This window comes from Pleurodeles waltl, chromosome 11 (assembly GCF_031143425.1).
Source record: "Pleurodeles waltl isolate 20211129_DDA chromosome 11, aPleWal1.hap1.20221129, whole genome shotgun sequence".
In the NCBI taxonomy this organism is placed as follows: Eukaryota; Metazoa; Chordata; class Amphibia; order Caudata; family Salamandridae; genus Pleurodeles; species Pleurodeles waltl.
The window spans coordinates 707855030-707873727 of record NC_090450.1 but is presented as its reverse complement, the minus strand read 5'-3'; the positions used below and the strand labels follow the sequence as shown (position 1 = coordinate 707873727).

The 18698-nt window shown below is 46.4% G+C and overlaps 1 long non-coding RNA gene across 1 annotated transcript in view; it reads right to left on the bottom strand.

Annotated features, from left to right (window-relative positions):
* Window positions 1–1335: 1335 nt before the first annotated feature.
* Window positions 1336–18698, bottom strand: part of LOC138266023 (uncharacterized) — an 82750-nt gene continuing 65387 nt past the window's right edge. The window contains exons 2-3 of the long non-coding RNA XR_011199448.1: window positions 1710–1781; window positions 1336–1544 (exon numbers count right to left, since the gene is read on the bottom strand). This is a non-coding gene — a long non-coding RNA (uncharacterized lncRNA). The remainder of the gene's footprint in view (window positions 1545–1709; window positions 1782–18698) is intronic.

Here is an 18698-nt window from a genome sequence, read left to right as displayed (position 1 = left end):
GAAATCTTGCTACAAGGTGGTACAATAGTTGAAATAGCGAGACTTTGGTAGTGCTATCTGGCTTAGATTAATGCAAACAAAACATGATCCAAAAAAAGGACCCAGTTGGTCTGATGTTCATTGACGTATTTTGAAAGTATGCTGTAAATACAAAATGTGTAATTTTAGATAACAAATTAAAATACTTTTTTTAAATTAAATTCTGAAGGTTTTCAATCTAAACCTCAGAAAAAAACGTTTTTGCTTAGCTGTTATAATATTACGAAATCATGTGCTTCAAAAAATGAATACATTTAATTTGGACCAACAATAACAATAGAGTAATAGCTATTGAAAAAATGATTTATATAAGCTTTTTAGAGTATTAGCTTTAACTTCACCTCACCTCTTTATTTGGCATTTGTTTGCTCATCCAAGCTATTAGTCTGAGGATGATATGCTACTATAACAGACCGTTCAATTTGTAATCATTTTGATAACTGCGATTTCACCTGTGAAATAGAAATATTTTTCACAATTAGTAAACTTGGATAGCACATTATGAATTGTCAAAATAAGGGCGCTTAATCAAATTAAATAGTACACAGATGTTAAACATCTCTCAAGTCATCATCCTATTAACATGAGCAGAGTCATTTTCACTTTTAATTCATTGCAATTTGTTATATCCAATGTTGAAACACCAGTGGGCACCTACACAATTACATGCCGGTGCCTGTTGGCTCATCCGCTCATGTCAACTTGTTCTCATAAATGTTGACTGAGTTCCTGGTCTGTAATTAAGAAACTAGGAAACCCGAAAGAAAATGAGGTTGTGGATATACCATCCACTGTATCAAGGAGTGCAGAGCGAACTAAACACATCACTAGCAATAAATACCCCCAAAGTGGAGATTGCTCCGATTTCCAACTATAAAATGCCAGCAAAATTATGTATCTCTGCCAACTCTAAATCCTAATTTTATGTGCCTTATAAGATGATGATTTTCAAGATTTACAAACAGCTGTTTCCATACAAGGGTCTCCAATACTTTACATACTGTATAAAAGCAATATTTTGAAACAAATACAATTTTCAACTCTTTATTTATTATAATTGCCTGCACTGTTTTCTTTTAACAAACCTAAATCAGACATATCAATATCATGTATTTTGATTCCTTAACAAAGACATTCTTTAAAATGCAATTGCCTATATATAGTTTAAACTTTGCCACATTAACACAAAGGAAAACATTTATTTATCACCAAATGTTATGGCTTCAAAAAGTGCATATTCAAAATTTGAATCTTATATTGTGTACTCACTTCATTGACAAACTCACGCCCTTGATTGGAAATAACTCTTTTTGGACTTCCATGGCACAAGTACATGGTGAGAAGTTTAGAAGCAACCTCTACTGCACTCTTCGTTTTTAGGGGAAATGCCTCCACCCATTTCTAAAAATTGTAGTCGGTTGTAGTTAGAATATATTTGTTGCCTGTAGGAGTGGTGGAAGAGGTCCAATTAAATCCACTCCTATGAGCTCCCAGACATCTTGGACCTATTTTAAAAAACACAAATGTTGGTTAGGAACATTTCTGGAAAATATTGTAAAACATTTCAGATACTAATGTTTCTCTATGTTGTAAGTATATACAACTACATTTTGATTATACAGCTACCCAACTAAAATATAATTTAGGAAAACATAAGACAGAATACTTACTTTATTTGGTTGTAACTCAGAAGGAATCTGGAGTGCTGGTTGTTATTTTTGGCAACTATCATACTCCTTTATCTAAAAATAAAAATGAACGTTTCTTAAAGAAAGTGTAACTTGGTACTACACAGACACTAAATTACATCAACATGTTACTTCTCATCTAGGACTACTCCATATGTTCAGCAAATATGCGTTCCTCCATTACAGGTGTCTGGATAACTGCCTGGATAAACATTGCATTTTTTCCAAAGCCTAAAATTCCCAAACTGCACCACTTGGAACTCCATCTTTGAAAACCTGCACACAACAGGAGTATTAATAAGTGTCTTTAAAGTAATTTGAGTAGATATAAAGGGTAGGGGAATGCAGTACATTGTGTGTGCATGTACAAATTTTACGCTTGAAGGTAAAGGAAAGCTCAACAGAACCATTGTAGAGGGAATAGTCAGTGATTTCAAGTCTTACACTTTGCATATAACAAAAGTTTGTTAAACACATGTTTTATTACACAAAAAAGTGAAAGCAAAAATGTTTAATTACTAGGTATTTTAAAAGCTTTACATTGTATAACTCACCCATTGTTCAATATTAACAGTCATGATCGGCCAGTAGAAGTTTGTACTCTTTTTGTTTTTTTTAACCCAGAGTGACCTATGATAAATGAAGAATGAAATCCATTAAAGATAAGTCTAGCCAAATCAGCACCAATGACAACTTGGGTCTTCTTTCCCTTTTCCATGTAGAACAGCTTGCCGTCTAGTTTTATAATATATATATATATGAATATATATATATATATATATATATATATATGTATATATAAATATAAAATCATAGTTTTCTGAAGTGACTTTTTTCTAAGGTTGTTTTCTGGAGTGCATTTTCTCTAAGGTTGGTGATAGTCTTTAGTAAATGATTCATACTTGGTGTATCCCACTTATATGTAGAAAGGTTCCTAATCTGATACCTGGAAGCTGTATTAGTTAATTTGTATAATTTGAAAATCAATTTAATTGAATGTGATGAACGACTTGTTCTTTCCTGTAAATTGCAGAATACTGATGTTGTGACCTCAAGCTTTAGGTGAAATCCTGACTTTCACACCAGGCTGAATGGTGTGATCCTTGGCAAACACACTTAGGTCACCTTACAAAGTTACAGGTATTTAAACTATAAATGGGGAAATAAGCCATATCTGTAACGTTATTCCCCTCCATTGACAAATAGCAATGATTTCAATGGATTTCAAACTGTAATAGAGCGTGTTTGTTAGAAATTGGGTTTCTGGTTGGCAGAGGTATGCATGCACACTGGCCAAACAGGAACCATAATCCTGGTCAGTATAAATCAGAATCACACCATAAATTAACCTGTGCTCACTCTCTAGTAGGTTGGCATAGTATAGTCAAGCTTAACTTACGAGGTAATATATAAAGTATTTGTGCAATACTTCAAACTGTAAGCAATCAAAACACCACACAAAGAGACACCTCACCTGGCTAGAAAAATAGAGCTTAAATTAATGAACAAAACAAGACCAAAATGACACAAAATAATAAGTAGAAGTCGAGTTATGAATTTTTAAAGATTAAAATGCAATATAGAGCTTAAAAGCATAAAGTGCCAACTGGGGTTAACGGGTCATGCTAGACTGTGTTAAATCCAAAAGTTCAAGCTGAACACGATGGAGCATGGGTTGGATACAGTCCTATTTAAGTCCATCTGAAGTTTTACCTTCTCAAGAATTGGGCCAAGAGTCCCGTTCGCGAAGAAGAACTTCACCGAAAGCAAGGAGAGTGTCACTGGCAGTGGTCCTCGGGCAGAAACAGTCAGCCAGATGTCGCTGACAGGTCGCGAGCGGTGATGCATGCTATGTGAGGAGACGAACTTGTGGTGGCTCATTCTAATTCTTTGGGTGAGCAGCGCAGTTCCGGTGCAAGCAGGCTCGTTCCCAATTGGGAAAAGCCTAAAATGTTGATTTCTGGAGCCAAAAAAAACTTCAAGGGCCCAGCACTTGAGAGACAACTCTTGGGAGTTAGGAGCTGGTTGAAGACAGGTCCAGGAGCTGTAGTGGGTAAGTTGGAAGTCTTTTGTGTTTCTGAGACTTCAGAAAACAAGAGACAAGCCGACAAGCCCTTGGAGTCACTTTTGTTCTGGGATGCAGAGATGCAGGTCCAGTCCTTCTCACTCCCAGACAAGACAGCAGCAGGTAAGCTCAGCAAAGCAGGAGTTCAGCTGAATAGCAACTCAGCAGAGTACCAGTCCTTGTGGCAGCACGGCAGTCCTTCTTCCTGGCAGAGTATCCGCAGGTCCAGAAGTGTACTGAGTTGTTGGTGTCAGAGGTCACGTACTTACACCCAGTTATGCCTTTGAAGTGAGGGAGGCTTCAAAGAAAGGTCTTTGAAGTGGACAGAGGTCCACCCTTCCTGTCCCGGCTCCAAAATCACTACAGGGGGATATGCAGCCCTTTGTGTGGGGCAGGATACTGCTCATTCAGGTATACGTGTCAGCCCCTCCCTCCTATCCTGACCAGGATGGCCCATCAGTCACACCAAAGCTTCCCTTTGTGTGTGGTTGTCTAGAGGGAATGCACCAGCCCAGCTATCACCCCACCCCAGACATGTATTGTAGACAGGCAGAAGGTACCAAATGGCTACAGCAAAAAAAAGAAAAACTTTCTAAAAGTGGTAGTTCCAGAACTGCAATTTAAAATCTGACTTCACCATAAGTTGTGATTTTAAATTGTGAGCCCAGAGACACCAAACTTGAAAGGTCTATCTCTTCATAATTGGGAATTACACTTAAAAGATATATTAAGGTAATCCCAATGTTATCCTTTAGGAGAGAAAGGTTTTGCATGAGTGAAAAACAAATTTGGGGAGTTTTTCACTACCATGGCATGTAACCTTAAAAGTACATGTCCTGTCTTTTAAATACACTTTACCCTGCCCTGTGGGTCATACAGGGTGTACCCTAGGGGTGATGTACATGTATAAAAAGGCTAGGTTTATGTCTAGCAAGATGTTTATCTTGCCAACTTGGCAGCTTAAAACTGCGCATACAGACAATGTCATGCCTGCAACATGGTTAAGGCGATCCTTAAGTGGGTGGCACAATCAGTGATACAGGCCCACTGAAAGCATTTAATTTACAGGCCCTGGGCACATGTAGTGCACTTTGCTAGGGGCTTCCAAGTGCCATAAATATGCCTATTTGGCATGAGGCAATGCTACCATGTTAAGAGGAGAGAGTGCATGCACTTTAGCACTGGTTAGCAGTGGTAAAGTGCTCAGTTGTAAAGCCAACAGAAATAAGGTAAGAAAAAGATGAGGAGGAGGAAGGAAGCATTTTGTCTTAGGTGGCAATGCCCCAGGCCCAGTATATCGTAGATGGATGTGTTGCACAAGTTAGCTCTAAGCAAACTTGTTTGTTGAGCTCCCTATCATCAACAAGGTTTGTGAGTGTGTTTGACTAAAGAAAATATTCTGTTTTTAAGTGCCATGTTTTTTAAATCGCAAAACGTGGAGGTAAGCTTTTGGATATGGGGTGCTTCGGAGACGAGCGAGCTGTCCACATTACACCAGACCACATTGGTGCATTGCGTCAGGGTCGTAAGGAAGACCCCTGCAGTCCCCTGCAGCACAGAGCGGCCCCCAACACTTCAGCGGCCCCAGTCAGCCCAAGCAGTGGCTTAACGAAACTTGAGGGGAACTCCTTGCAGAGTACCTGGAAGGGACCCCCTCCCCCTGGGCCCAGTCAGGGGCCTGCTGCCCGTTCACTGTGTTGAGGGGGCCCCCTGGAGCTTGGGGCCCTCTCACCGTGGGGGTTTGTGAGAGCCTTTGTTACACCACTGAGCCCAAGACCAATGAATATCTGTGAGATACGGGAGACTTAGCAGCCCCTCGCCACACTCTTCAGCGGGGCTGCGGTGAGGGGGCACAATTTTGCGTCACCACTGTTGGAGTGTGACCTTTAAAATGAATACTAACATGAAAAGCTTGCAATATAATGTATAATGAAGCCGCATAGAAAATGTGTTAAAGTAGAAATAATGTACGCGTTTGAAATATGCCCACGGGGAGTGGCCACCAAGGTATACGATGACTAATGAAACTGACTAATAATGAATTAACAATGTACTAATGTATGACTTTGTATTAAGAGTTATGTATTATGTATTAGGGTTATGCTAAATTAATCACTAGGCCTTAGTTAGCAAGAGTCTGGGCCTAGATGCCTGGTCTCATATTAATTGTGTTTTTTCTAATGTGCAACGTGCTGCTTTCCTGAAGGACACGAAGCAGTACTTTTCCAGAAGCTAGAGATATGTGTGTAGCTGTAGTAAATTCTTTCTCATGGGACCCGACTTGCTCAAGAAGACATTCTTGCCGAATGCAACAGTGTAATTCGCAACAGGTGCAAGGTCACCTGGACTAGGAGAAGACAATGGAACTACTGACTGGAGCGACAAGTGTAACTTTTCTTATCTGACATTCCACCCGTTGAAGACGTCAATCACAGGAGCCTATCAACTACATGAGAACTGTCTTAGGTGACAATTCTAGTAAGGTGTGTGGAGAATTATTGGACAGAGATAACGATGCACCAAACATTGCCCAATGGGAAATTAGAGGCTTGTTCGACAGTTTTGATTTAAGAACGTGACCCAAAGAGAAATCAGCCATTCTTCCTCGCAATTATAGCCATGCTTTGCCATTCTTCATCATCCCTTGCCCTTCTGAGAGACTTTGGGGGTCATTATGACCCTGGCGGAAGGCGGAGAAGCGGCGGTAAGACCGCCAACAGGCTGGCGGTCTTTTTTTTTGTATTATGACCGTGGCAGTTACCGCCATGGTCATCCGCCGGTTCTCCGTTCCGCCCGCCAGGTGGCCGTTACTATACCGCCGGCGGTATTTTGACCCGGCTTACCGCCGTGGATTTCCTGCGGTTGGAACCGCCATGAAATCCATGGCGGTAAGCTCTATCAGTGCCAGGGAATTCCTTCCCTGGCACTGATAGGGTCCTCCCCCACCCCCACCCCGACTCCCTTCCCTACACCCCCACCACCCCCACCACCCCCCAAAGGTGGCAGGGCCCCCCTCCCCACCCCGACCCCCAACATCACAGAACTCACACACACACGATATGCACACAGGCACCACCAACAAACACACGCACACACACTGACATACATGCCTACTTCCACACACAGAGTCAGACATGCACACCCACATACAAACATACACGCACACATCCATACAGACATACCCACAGACATACACGCACTCATTCCCAAAACACGCAACACCCCTGCAAGAATACACGCACTCACACACCCCCTCTACATACACAGACGCACAACCCCATGCACCCACACAACACACAACACCCCCCACCCCCTCCCCTAACGGACGATCGACTTACCTGTTCCGTCGATCCTCCGGGAGGGGACGGGAGCCATGGGGGCTGCTCCGCCGACACCACACCGCCAACAGAACACCGCCACGGCGAATCACAGGACGTGATTCGGTGGGCGGTGTTCTGTTGGCGTGGCGGTGAAGGTGGAGCAACCTCCACTTCCCTGCCGCCCTCCAGTATGGCTGTTGGCGGCTCTCCGACGGAAAAAGGACGGAGAGCAGCCAACAGTCATAATACGCCGAGCGGCAAACCGCCACTATTGGCGGTCTTTCGCACGGCGGTCCCTCGGCGGTCTTGTAAAAAGACCACTGAGGTTGTAATGACCACCTTTGTCTTTAGCTGTCCTATACCTTAAACCATCCTCACCTTATTACTTGTGCGATATGCACCTCTCCTCCTTATGAGGGAAGAGCCTTTCCTGCTATGCCCTACAGAGACTTGCATGTCTGTCATTGCTGATGGCGAATCGACTGATGTCCTGAGGACGAAGACTGGCGCTGTTTGCTGACTCATTCGGATGGGTAACTATCTGATGAAATTGTAATTGTCTGTTTGCCTTTTCTTTCTAGGTACCAACTGCTCTTTTGATAGAGGCCATAGTTAGATGTTTTCCAAATTCATGTTGCCAGATTGTTTTGCATGAAGCCCAACATGCTGATGCTAATTGGAGGTTAGTTAAGGAAATTCACTAATATCGGATGCAAATAGACAAATGACTGAATTCTTGCCTTGTTGAATAATGTACTAATGATACTCTGATAAAGTGACTCATGTTAACGTCGTACTTTGTTCTAATGTTCATGAGCTATGCTTTGATAAAGTTTTGCTCGAGTTGCCAAATTATAGTGGTTTTGATGTGCTTGCTATTGTTGAGATGAATAAACATTATATTAGATTGTAACTAATAGGGAATAAATATCCTAACTCTTACTAGATTTGTTGTGGTTATTCATGACTGAAAGGTCATGGTGCGTCCGTTGTATTGATCTATATTAAATGATATTGATTAGCTTGATTGATTAGTATTGTGCATATTGATAGCATTATTGATTTATTGATTGTGATGCCAAAAGATATCTCGTCCTGGGAAGTCCCCAAACGTGGTCAAAAGGTTCATTGGCCTAGATGTGTCTCCTTGTAAGTTTACTTATCAAGGCTCAGACGCGTTTTCACCACTCCGATATCCTGGGATCCCAAAAATGCGGTGACTCACTGGCTCTGAACCGTCTCTGTCGAGCCATCAGCCGTGAATCACACCGAGTTTGGGACAGAGAGCACGGCCGGGTTTTACAAGCTGAAGACGGCTTTCACAACGGATATTACTCGCACATCTCTTATTTGCAGCAAGTTTCCGTAGGTACATTTCGCCCAGTTTTTACTGATGAAACGTGTCCGGAAAAAGTACTGGATGTGGAGGTTTACCTGATAAACTTGTAAATCCAGTTTGAATGCAAGCTCCTCTTTGCGACGTAATTGGGGCCACGATGTTTTGCAAAAAGTGGAACGGTAATTCTTCAGGAGGACCAGTGTAGGGAGACGAAGTAGCTCTAGATACATATGTACCTGGCAGACAAACAAACGTTTGGCTATTTCTAATGGATGGGCACAAGTGGTTTCAAAACACATAATTCACAGGATAAAAGTTCCATAGACGTACTGCCGTGATTGCTGACATTATTTTCAGGGGTACTGGACACAAAATCTTGCAGTAAAAGCCGTTAAAGTATAGTTTTACTAGTAAGCACAGCTGGGCAGGGTGTTTCCTCTCTATTTTGTACATTTAGAGCCTGCATGAAATGGTGCATTCTGGATGATGTAGTCTAAGTGTATGTTTATTAGCATCAGTGGAAAGGTTCTCTAGCCAAACCCCCAAGGCCAGCAAGTGTCAAACCACGAGCCGTCACCACACTATGGCGGTGATTCTAACCGCGGCGGGAGGCGGTCGCCGCCCGCCATGCGGTTACCGCCAAATGACCGCACCGCGGTCACAAGACCGCGGCGGCCATTCTGGCTTTCCCGCTGTGCTGGCGGGCGACCGCCAAAAGGCCGCCCGCCAGCACAGCGGGAAAGACCCAGCAACGATGAAGCCGGCTCCGAATGGAGCCGGCGGAGTTGCTGGAGTGCGACGGGTGCAGTAGCACCCGTCGCGAATTTCAGTGTCTGCTAGGCAGACACTGAAATTCTTGGTGGGGCCCTCTTATGGGGGCCCCTGCAGTGCCCATGCCATTGGCATGGGCACTGCAGGGGCCCCCAGGGGCCCCGCGACACCCCATACCGCCATCCTGTTCCTGGCAGGAGACCCGCCAGGAACAGGATGGCGGTATGGGGTGTCAGATTCTCCATGGCGGCGCAGCTTGCTGCGCTGCCATGGAGGATCCATTTGGGCAGCGGAAAACCGGCGGGAGACCGCCAGTTTTCCGCTTCTGACCGCGGCCGAACCGCCGCGGTCAGAATGCCCTGCGGGGCACCGCCAGCCTGTTGGCGGTGCTCCCGCCGACCATGACCGCCGGGGTCAGAATGACCCCCTATATACCATTCAGACTCTGTTAAATTACACATAAGCAACATACTAACACCAAGACCCCAGTCCCTGCACAGTCCTTTCTAGAAAATAATTTTCGACACTGTCGACTAGTTTTGAGCGAAATACTAACTCCTGAGGCATTTATCTTCGACAGAGAACTGGAAGATTCACAGAGAATGGACTGGAAGGCTGCGGGGGTGCTTTTGTATGTGTTACCAGTGGCACTCGCTTGCAGACTGGCGGACATACCGCTTCTGTGTGGCTGTTTTTGGAGTTTAAGAGCCTGAAAGTTACAATTGGAAATATTTTTCCCCAGAATACAGGAGTGTGTGATGTCACTTTGGAGTAGCAAGGGGGCTCCAGAATGGTTAGCTCCTGGGTCAGGGGCAGATGATACCAGGCAGAGAAGCAGCGTAACTCCACGGAGCGCTTGGTTGGACATAATACCTTGGAGTAGCGATTGTGATAACATGAGTATTACAAGGGACAAGGTACACAGGAACTGATGTAATGAAAGTGTTCCCGGTCACGTTATAATGGCAATCGGTCTGCTTATTGTACATGACCACAAATCTCCTCTGAGATGTGCAATATCCTGATTACGTACCAACGTGCTTTTTTATTTCACATACAGGATTTGTCCTAAAAGAATAACTCATAAATACCTGCAGTGAGGAAAAAAGAGCATTTGCCTCCTTGCATACATGGCTCATTTGTGCAGTCAATTCTGGGGGTCACCTGCCTTGTGTACCACTGCTGAACACGGTAAAATGCAGACAGGATAGCCCGCTGGGTAACGTATCTACACCTGAAATCTGAGTGCCAACAGTACGTGAAAGGTTTGACCTTCTTTAGCCGTTCATCCTCCCGAGACCTATGAAATGAGCTTTGAGTACTGAAGGGGGAAATGGATATGGAAGCGATATGTAGAATTGTAGATGTCTGCAGCCTACAAGGGGTATGTCTAGGTCTGACTCGAAAGCATGACTTTTGAAATGCCTTTTGTGACCAACACAAATATTTTCAGTATACTACTGAGAAAGGGACTTAGGCTCCGCCCCATGTGGGTTCCCCAGAATACAGGATCTGATAGGCCCAAAGTTGTGTCTTTGTACTGAAAGGAGTGCTTCCATTGCACTTGTTGGCTTTTGGAACAGCTTCTACTCAATACAGCACGACTACATTAGTCATGGCAGCAAACCAGTGATCATGGCTATTATCTGTTTATTACAAATGTTATGATAAATGTAGGCATGACATATTTGGTGTGAAGAACATATGTTAACATTAAACCATTTAATGATGGATTATTATTATTCTTTATGAAAGTTTGCAGAGAAGGTTCTTGTTACATGGGATCTCACAGATTAGTGTAATAGGCAAGGGTTTAGTGTCGGTTCTCCCTGTGACAAACTGTGGTTGTGGAAGATTTTCATTTGTTCGAATCCACTTTAGGTTCTCTTCCTAGAGATAGCATTTTGTTGAACCAGCTAGAATTTTGTAGACTTTTGTAATTTTATGACTTTGTTCCTGGTGGGTGGCTTAATGGAAAATGTACACTCAAAATAGTAGCCCTGAGATGGGTATGGTGTCATGGTCAGGTTTGATCTGAGTATTTTAAAAAGTTATAACAGAGACAATTGGCTTGGCTTATTTATTATGAAAATAGTTTGCTGAAGCTAGCCGACCATTGATATTGATTTCTTATCACATTTTGTTACAGGTTATGTACAAGTATTGTGTTGAATGTAATATCACCAGCTGCATAGTTGGCATGGATTCTGGTGGCAGCCGCCCACTCTGACAAATCCTTAGGGGTTTTCACTGTAATGATTACTGTAATATCCTATTGAGCGGGGTTGTATATTATTTTACAAATTGTACTTTTTCTACATATTTGTAACTTTATGACTGTATGCATAATCTTTACCAGTTTATGTGCACGTGAATAGGCTTGAGTTGCTTACGGTGTCAATCCAGTTACAAGGCTATAAACTTTATTGGCTGTTTGGGGGCAGTTATGCCAGATTTCACAGGTCTGGTCTGTTAATTTGAAAATACTATAACAAAGCCAGTAGACCCCACTTACCTATTGTGTAATACGTTTTATGGCAATCAGATTTTATGGATGGATTTTTATCACACTATGTTAAAGCCTGTAGGCATGTACTGTGTTACATGGAATCTGATAAATTACCATAGCAGACAAGGGTTTTGCTGTTGGTTTGTTTTTGACAACTTTAATTTTGTACATACTTGTAATTGTAGGTTATGGTAAAAGGTGAGTGATATATGTTATAGGTCTGATTGTTTATTATGAAAACGTACAATTAACACAGTCAGCCTGACATATTGATTGTTAAAAGCATATGTTAAAGTCAATGGGCATAAAGACCACAGATAGGTATATGGGTACATGGAATCTCACAGATTACCACAGTAGGCAGGAGTTTTGATATTGGTATAGCAGATTTGCATTGTAAAAATCCTTATAAGAAGCTCCTTGGAAAGAGTGTTTAGCTTTGTCAAATGTAACTTTGTATACATTTGTAATTTTATGAACGTGTGTCTGATGGTTGCATTGAGGGAAAGCTTACACTCAATACAGTAGGCCTGAGTTTTTTATGGTGAAAAGCCAATGATAACTGTGATAGGCCTGACTGGGTCACTAGGAAAAAGGTGTTTCAGATGCCATAGGTCTGATCTGTTAATTCTGAAAAGTTATGACAAAGACAATAGGGCTACTTTATTTATTATATAACACATGATAAAGCAAGTAGGCCTCTAATAGTGGATTGTTATCACACTATGTTTCAGGCTGTAGCCAGCAATTTTTCTACTTGTATTCTCACAGATTACTGTCGTAGGTAAGGTTTGCCGCTGGTCACTAATTCTGACAAATCCTGGAATTAGAAGGTTTTAACTGAGAAGGTTCTTGTTAGGTCACATAGAGTGGGGTTGTTTATTGTTTTGTTTTAATATTGTACATATTTGTAATGTTATAACTGTATGCATGGTGGTTGCCACCTTATGTCCACTTCTGTAGATCTGTATTGGTTATTGTGCCAAGCCCTTGGTAAAGGTCAAAGGCTTGATCAATTCACTGGCAAAAGTTGTCAGCATATTTATGGTGCAAACTGGTCATAATAAATATTGATGACAAACACAGTAGGCCTGACTTAAGTGTTGTGGAAAGCATCTGTTAAAGGCAGTTGCCTTTTACCGGGGGATTGTTTTAACACTGGGATGTATTTTGTTACATTATACCTCACAGTTTACCATGGTAGGTGTTAGTGACCCACCCTGTGAAACCACTAGGCTTTATTAGCAAGGATTTATATTGTTTTTTTCCAATATCATTCTGTACAAATATTTTGTACATATTTGCAATTTAATGTGGTACATTGGATGATTGCATTGTGAGAAAGCACATGCCCACCACAGTAGTTCTGAACTGGTTATGGTGACAAGCCAATGGTAAAGGTTATAGGCCTGATTTGTTTATAATAAAACTTTACAATAAAGGCAGTAGGACTGACACATTCATTGTCAAAAGCAATATTAATGCACATAGGCATTTAACTGTAGATTGTTATTACTCTGTATTAACACCTACAGATAGGTATTTTGTTACATAGAATCTTATAAATTAGTGTAGTAAGCAAGAGTTTTGTTTTTCCTTACCACCCTGACAAAGTAATTGTATAGAAGATTTGCACCTTGAGAGTCCTTGTAGACCCTGTTAGGAGAGATAGGGACATATTTATGTAAAGTGGCGCTGTAAGTAGTGCAGCATCACTTTTCTTGCGCCCCTTAGCACCCCCTAACGCCACCATGTGTGTGCCGTATTTACAATACCTCACTTAAAAATGCTCCTAGAGGAATTGTTTAGATATAGTATGTGTAAATATAATCCAGTCTTCAATTAATTAATAAGACAACTCTGTACTGTTAAAATCCAATATATTACTCTACAGGATTCAGAAAGTTCAAAAAAATGTACAACAAATCCAACAAATGTCCATCTCATAAACAACAACACTGTATATAACCCCCCTAGATCACAAGATTGAATCCCAACAGAAGACCCAGGAAGGGGTTATAACCCTCCCCATGACACTGTCCTGCATAATAATTGCCTGGTTTTCAGTCCCAGTTCAAGCAATATCATGGACTTTCAATGCAGCTTGTCAAATGAGAAGGTAATGTAAAGATTTCAGCCTGTGGTGGCAGTCAGAGATTCGTGAGACCATCATCAGGACTCAGGGGGTCATTCTGACCCTGGCGGTCGGGGTTAAAGCGGCGGCCAACCCGCCAACAGGCTGGCGGTCAAAAAAATGGAATTCTGACCCTGGCGGGAACCAACACAGACTGCCACTTTAACACTCCGCCCGCCACGGCGGGACAAACAAACAGCGCGGCGGTCACTGCCAACAGGCAGGCGGCAGACAATGTACCGCCCACACTATCACGACTCACCAATCCGCCACCTTTTCCGGGGCGGGAGCCCCGCCGATAAAAACACGGCGGAAACAGACATTTCCAAAGGAAAACGCTCACCTCGACACACTCCACGCGGAATCGGGACAGCATGGAACCGGAACTCCACATCCTCCCAGCCATTGCCTTCCTGCTCTTCTTCCAGGATCACGAACCTCGCCACAGACGACAACGGTGAGTACTGCACCTACGACACAGGGGAGGGGGGAGGAGGAAAGGTTACGGGCACACACATACGCCACACACCCACCCCCACCCTCCCCCCCACCGATATACCTACACACCAATGCAGATTAAAAAGTCAGAGTGACACCCCCAAACTCCCACAAAAAAAAAGCAAAGACAAAAGGCAATGATTGTAAAATTAGAACCATATTATTGCAACAATAAAACATAGCGATCTTAGCAATATATAAAGAATCATAACACATCTAGAACCATATCCATACAAGTAGCAAAAGTCCGGCACAGTTATGCAAAGTTCAAATGTCCGTGGGCCAATGTTCAGCAACACATGGGCAAAGCCCACACACGAGATCGAGTCCATTGGAGAGAACACTGCTGGGGCATCACAAAAATTAAAAACAGGCACCTCAGGGGGAAGGGATGGGGGGGCACCTCAGCCACATGAGTCCACGACGCCAGATCCACGAAGGGCCTCCATGCCCACTGTGCCATCCTGGGGAGTGCAAAGCCACAGTCTCTCAAGTCTCTACAGTGGGTGGGTTGCTCACTGTACCATCCTGGGGAGTGCAAAGCCACAGTCTCTCAAGTCTCTACAGTGGGTGGGTTGCCCACTGTGCCATCCTGGGGAGTGCAAAGCCACAGTCTCTCAAGTCTCTACAGTGGGTGGGTTGCCCACTGTGCCATCCTGGGGAGTGCAAAGCCACAGTCTCTCAAGTCTCTACAGTGGGTGGGTTGCCCACTGTGCCATCCTGGGGAGTGCAAAGCCACAGTCTCACAAGTCTCTACAGTGGGTGGGTTGCCCACTGTGCCATCCTGGGGAGTGCAAAGCCACAGTCTCTCAAGTCTCTACAGTGGGTGGGTTGCCCACTGTGCCATCCTGGGGAGTGCAAAGCCACAGTCTCTCAAGTCTCTACAGTGGGTGGGTTGCCCACTGTGCCATCCTGGGGAGTGCAAAGCCACAGTCTCACAAGTCTCTACAGTGGGCGGGTTTCCCACTGTGCCATCCTGGGGAGTGCAAAGCCACAGTCTCTCAAGTCTCTACAGTGGGCGGGTTGCCCACTGTGCCATCCTGGGGAGTGCAAAGCCACAGTCTCTCAAGTCTCTACAGTGGGTGGGTTGCCCACTGTACCATCCTGGGGAGTGCAAAGCCACAGTCCATCAGGTGGATAACAGAGTCCACTGGTCATGGAGGAGGCATGGCGGGTAGAGTGCCTCGTGAAGCCCTGCCCGACACAGAACCAGGACTGGCAATGGGCCAGCGGTGCTTGACAGGAAGGGCCCAGCGGAGCGGTCCTTGACAGGAAGGGCCCAGCGGAGCGGTGCTTGACAGGAAGGGCCCAGCGGAGCGGTGCTTGACAGGAAGGGCCCAGCGGAGCGGTGCTTGACAGGAAGGGCCCAGCGGAGCGGTGCTTGAGACGGCGGTACCCGGCGGTGCCCAGCGGAGCGGTGCTTGACAGGAAGGGCCCAGCGGAGCGGTGCTTGACAGGAGGGCCCTGTTCAGCGGTGCTCCTCACGGCGGGGCCCTGTTCAGCGGTGCTTCTCACGGCGGGGCCCTGTTCATCGGTGCTTCTCACGGCGGCCCCTGTTCAGCGGTGCTCCTTACGGCGGGGCCCTGTTCAGCGGTGCTCCTCACAGCGGGGCCCTGTTCAGCGGTGCTTCTCACGGCGGGGCCCTGTTCAGCGGTGCTTCTCACGGCGGTCCCTGTTCAGCGGTGCCTGTCTTGTGTTTCGAGTGACCCACAGCTGGCCAATACCTGCCGCTCAGTCAGCATCGGACCTTTCCGTTGCGAGGCCCTCCTGTGATGGAGTCCTGGGTCTCTTCCGATACCCCCGGAATGGGGCTGGTGGGGCCCTCATGGCCAGGTCGGCTGCTCCCTGCCTTTTTTGTTTTGCTGCCCTTGGCCTCCTTGGCAGACTCACCGTGGCCCTTGGCTCCCCTACCCGATGTGGCAGGTGACGGTGCAAGGCTACCCTCCTTGGGGGCAGGCGTATCAGGCCTGTCGCGCCTGGCCTTCAGTTTTTTGGTCCTCTTCCCAGGGGGGGGGCTGGCTGTGCCTTTGCTGCTGGACGATGTCCCAGCCCAAGGAAAGGGCGGACTCCAAAAACCAGACACAACGTTCTTGGGAGTTGCTGGGCTGGTGGTGGCTGAGGTGTTTGTGGAACTCTTACGGGATGGAGGGGGTGGGTCAGGTGAGGAAAAGAGGTCCACTTTAGAGAGGAAAAGTTTTTTAGGAGCCATGGGAAGGGTAGCTGGAGTGGGTATGGGAGTGGAGGAAGAGGATGTGGTTGTAGGAGAGTCAAGTGTGCTGTCTTTGGGTGCAGGTGCTTGGGCTGGAGGCTGACGTGAGGTGGATGGCTGTTGGGTGGGTGCCTGCCTGCGTTTGTGTGGTTTGGAAGCGGGGGTGACAGACACACTGGGAGAGGACACAGGGGACGTGTACATGGCAGTGGGGGTGGTGACTGCACGTGTGCGGACTGTACTGGAGGGTGTGCTGGTGATGGGTGTAATGGCTGATGGTGGTGTGCTTGCAGGTGTGAGTGGAGACGTCACAGGGAGGGAGGAGGGAGACGAGGAGGTGGGGGACACAGAGGAGGTAGTGACTGTTGGCATGTCTGCATCTGTATGTTGCTTGGGTGAATGCTTGTGTGTTCTGTGGTGCTTATGTCTGGATGAGCTTCCCTTGGGTGTTGAGGTGTGTGCAGGCTGGTCTGTAGGTGTGGATGGGATAGGCAGAGGAACAGGGGAGTGGGTCTGGGTGGAGGGAGTTAGAAGAGGGAGGCTGGAGACAGGGACAATTGCTGCCGTCAGTGCTGAGGCCAGAGCGTTGAACGATCGCTGCTGGGCAGCCTGACCCGAATGAAGGCTCTCCAGGTATGCATTGCTTTGATGCACCTCCCTCTCCACACCCTGGATGGCATTCAAAAGGGTAGACTGCCCAACAATAATGGTCCTCAGGAGGTCAATGACCTCCTCACTGAGGGCAGCAGGGGTGACTGGGGCAGGGCCTGAGGTGCCTGGGGCGAAGGAGATGGCTGGCTTCCTGGCCGTGCGGGCACGGGCCGAAGGCCGAGGGGCTGCTGGGAGGGCGGTGCTGGTGCGCTGGGTGGCGGCTGTACCTGTAGTATCGGTGGGCACGGATGTTGCCGCCACCGCAAGGGAGCTCCCATCCGAGGACGTGTCGGCGTCACTGACGTCTGCATGGGTCCCTGTGGTGGAGCCCCCCTCGCCCTCCGTCTCACTGGTCATGTCGGAGTCAGTTGCATGGCCCTCAGGGGCCATGTGAGATGCAGCTCCCTCTTGCGCCGATGCCACTTCTCCTCCGCCTGATGATGCTAATGCACACAATCACAGAAAAACAAAGAAAATGGGGGGGGTGGAAAACATAAAGACAAGTTGAATGCATGCATTGGGGACACCGTTGGCGGAGAGGACAGACACAGAAGCCCCCTGCACTACGCTGCGCACTTGGGGTACACAACTCATTCCATGGGACATGCCCTACAAGCCTATGGGCGACAACTGCCCACACAGAATACACAGGTCCATGAATCGCGTTACTAGGCACCCTTCTGAGGTGGGGGGCGGGGGCACAGGACCATTCCTCACGGAGGGGCCTATCCTACTGAAATCGCCCTGGCCTAGGGATTCCCACAGCCCTCCTCCCCCACCCAGGCACCTCCACTGCGCGCGAAATAGCGGAATGTGCTGGTACTCACCCCCTTGTGTCTGCTGTGATGTCCTCAAACGCCCATCTAAATCGGGGTAGGCCACCGCCAGAATCCGGGGCATCAGGGGGGTCAAGGTACGACTGGCACCCCTCCTAGGTTGGGAGGCCATCCCCAGCAGAGCCCCGGCGGTCTTCCTGCTCCTGCGGCGGATGTCCTCCCACCTGTTGCGGCAGTGGGTGCCCCGTCTGTTGTGGACCCCCAGGGCCCGGACGTCCTTGGCGATGGCACGCCAAATGTCGATCTTCTGATGGGCGCTGACTTATGTGACATGTACAGAGGGGGAAGAGAAACATCATCACTTTTCTGCATGCTCGATGTGAGTGGCCCCCCCTCCCCAATCTAGACCTGTGGCACATGCTCTCATCTGTCGTGCCATGCATTCGTCAGTCGCTGCCCTCCCCTCCATCGTACATCCTCACCACTCATCACAGGCATACCCACTATGCATTGCCCCCCGTGTACTCACCTGTTGGTCTGGAGGACCGTAGAGTAGCGCATACTGGGGGAGGACCCCGTCCACGAGCTTCTCCAACTCTTCGGAACTGAAGGCGGGGGCCCTTTCCCCAGTCGCAGCAGCCATTGTCACTTCCAGACCGAGGTCACAGCAGCACTTGCAGTATGGGTCCTCTCCTGTGG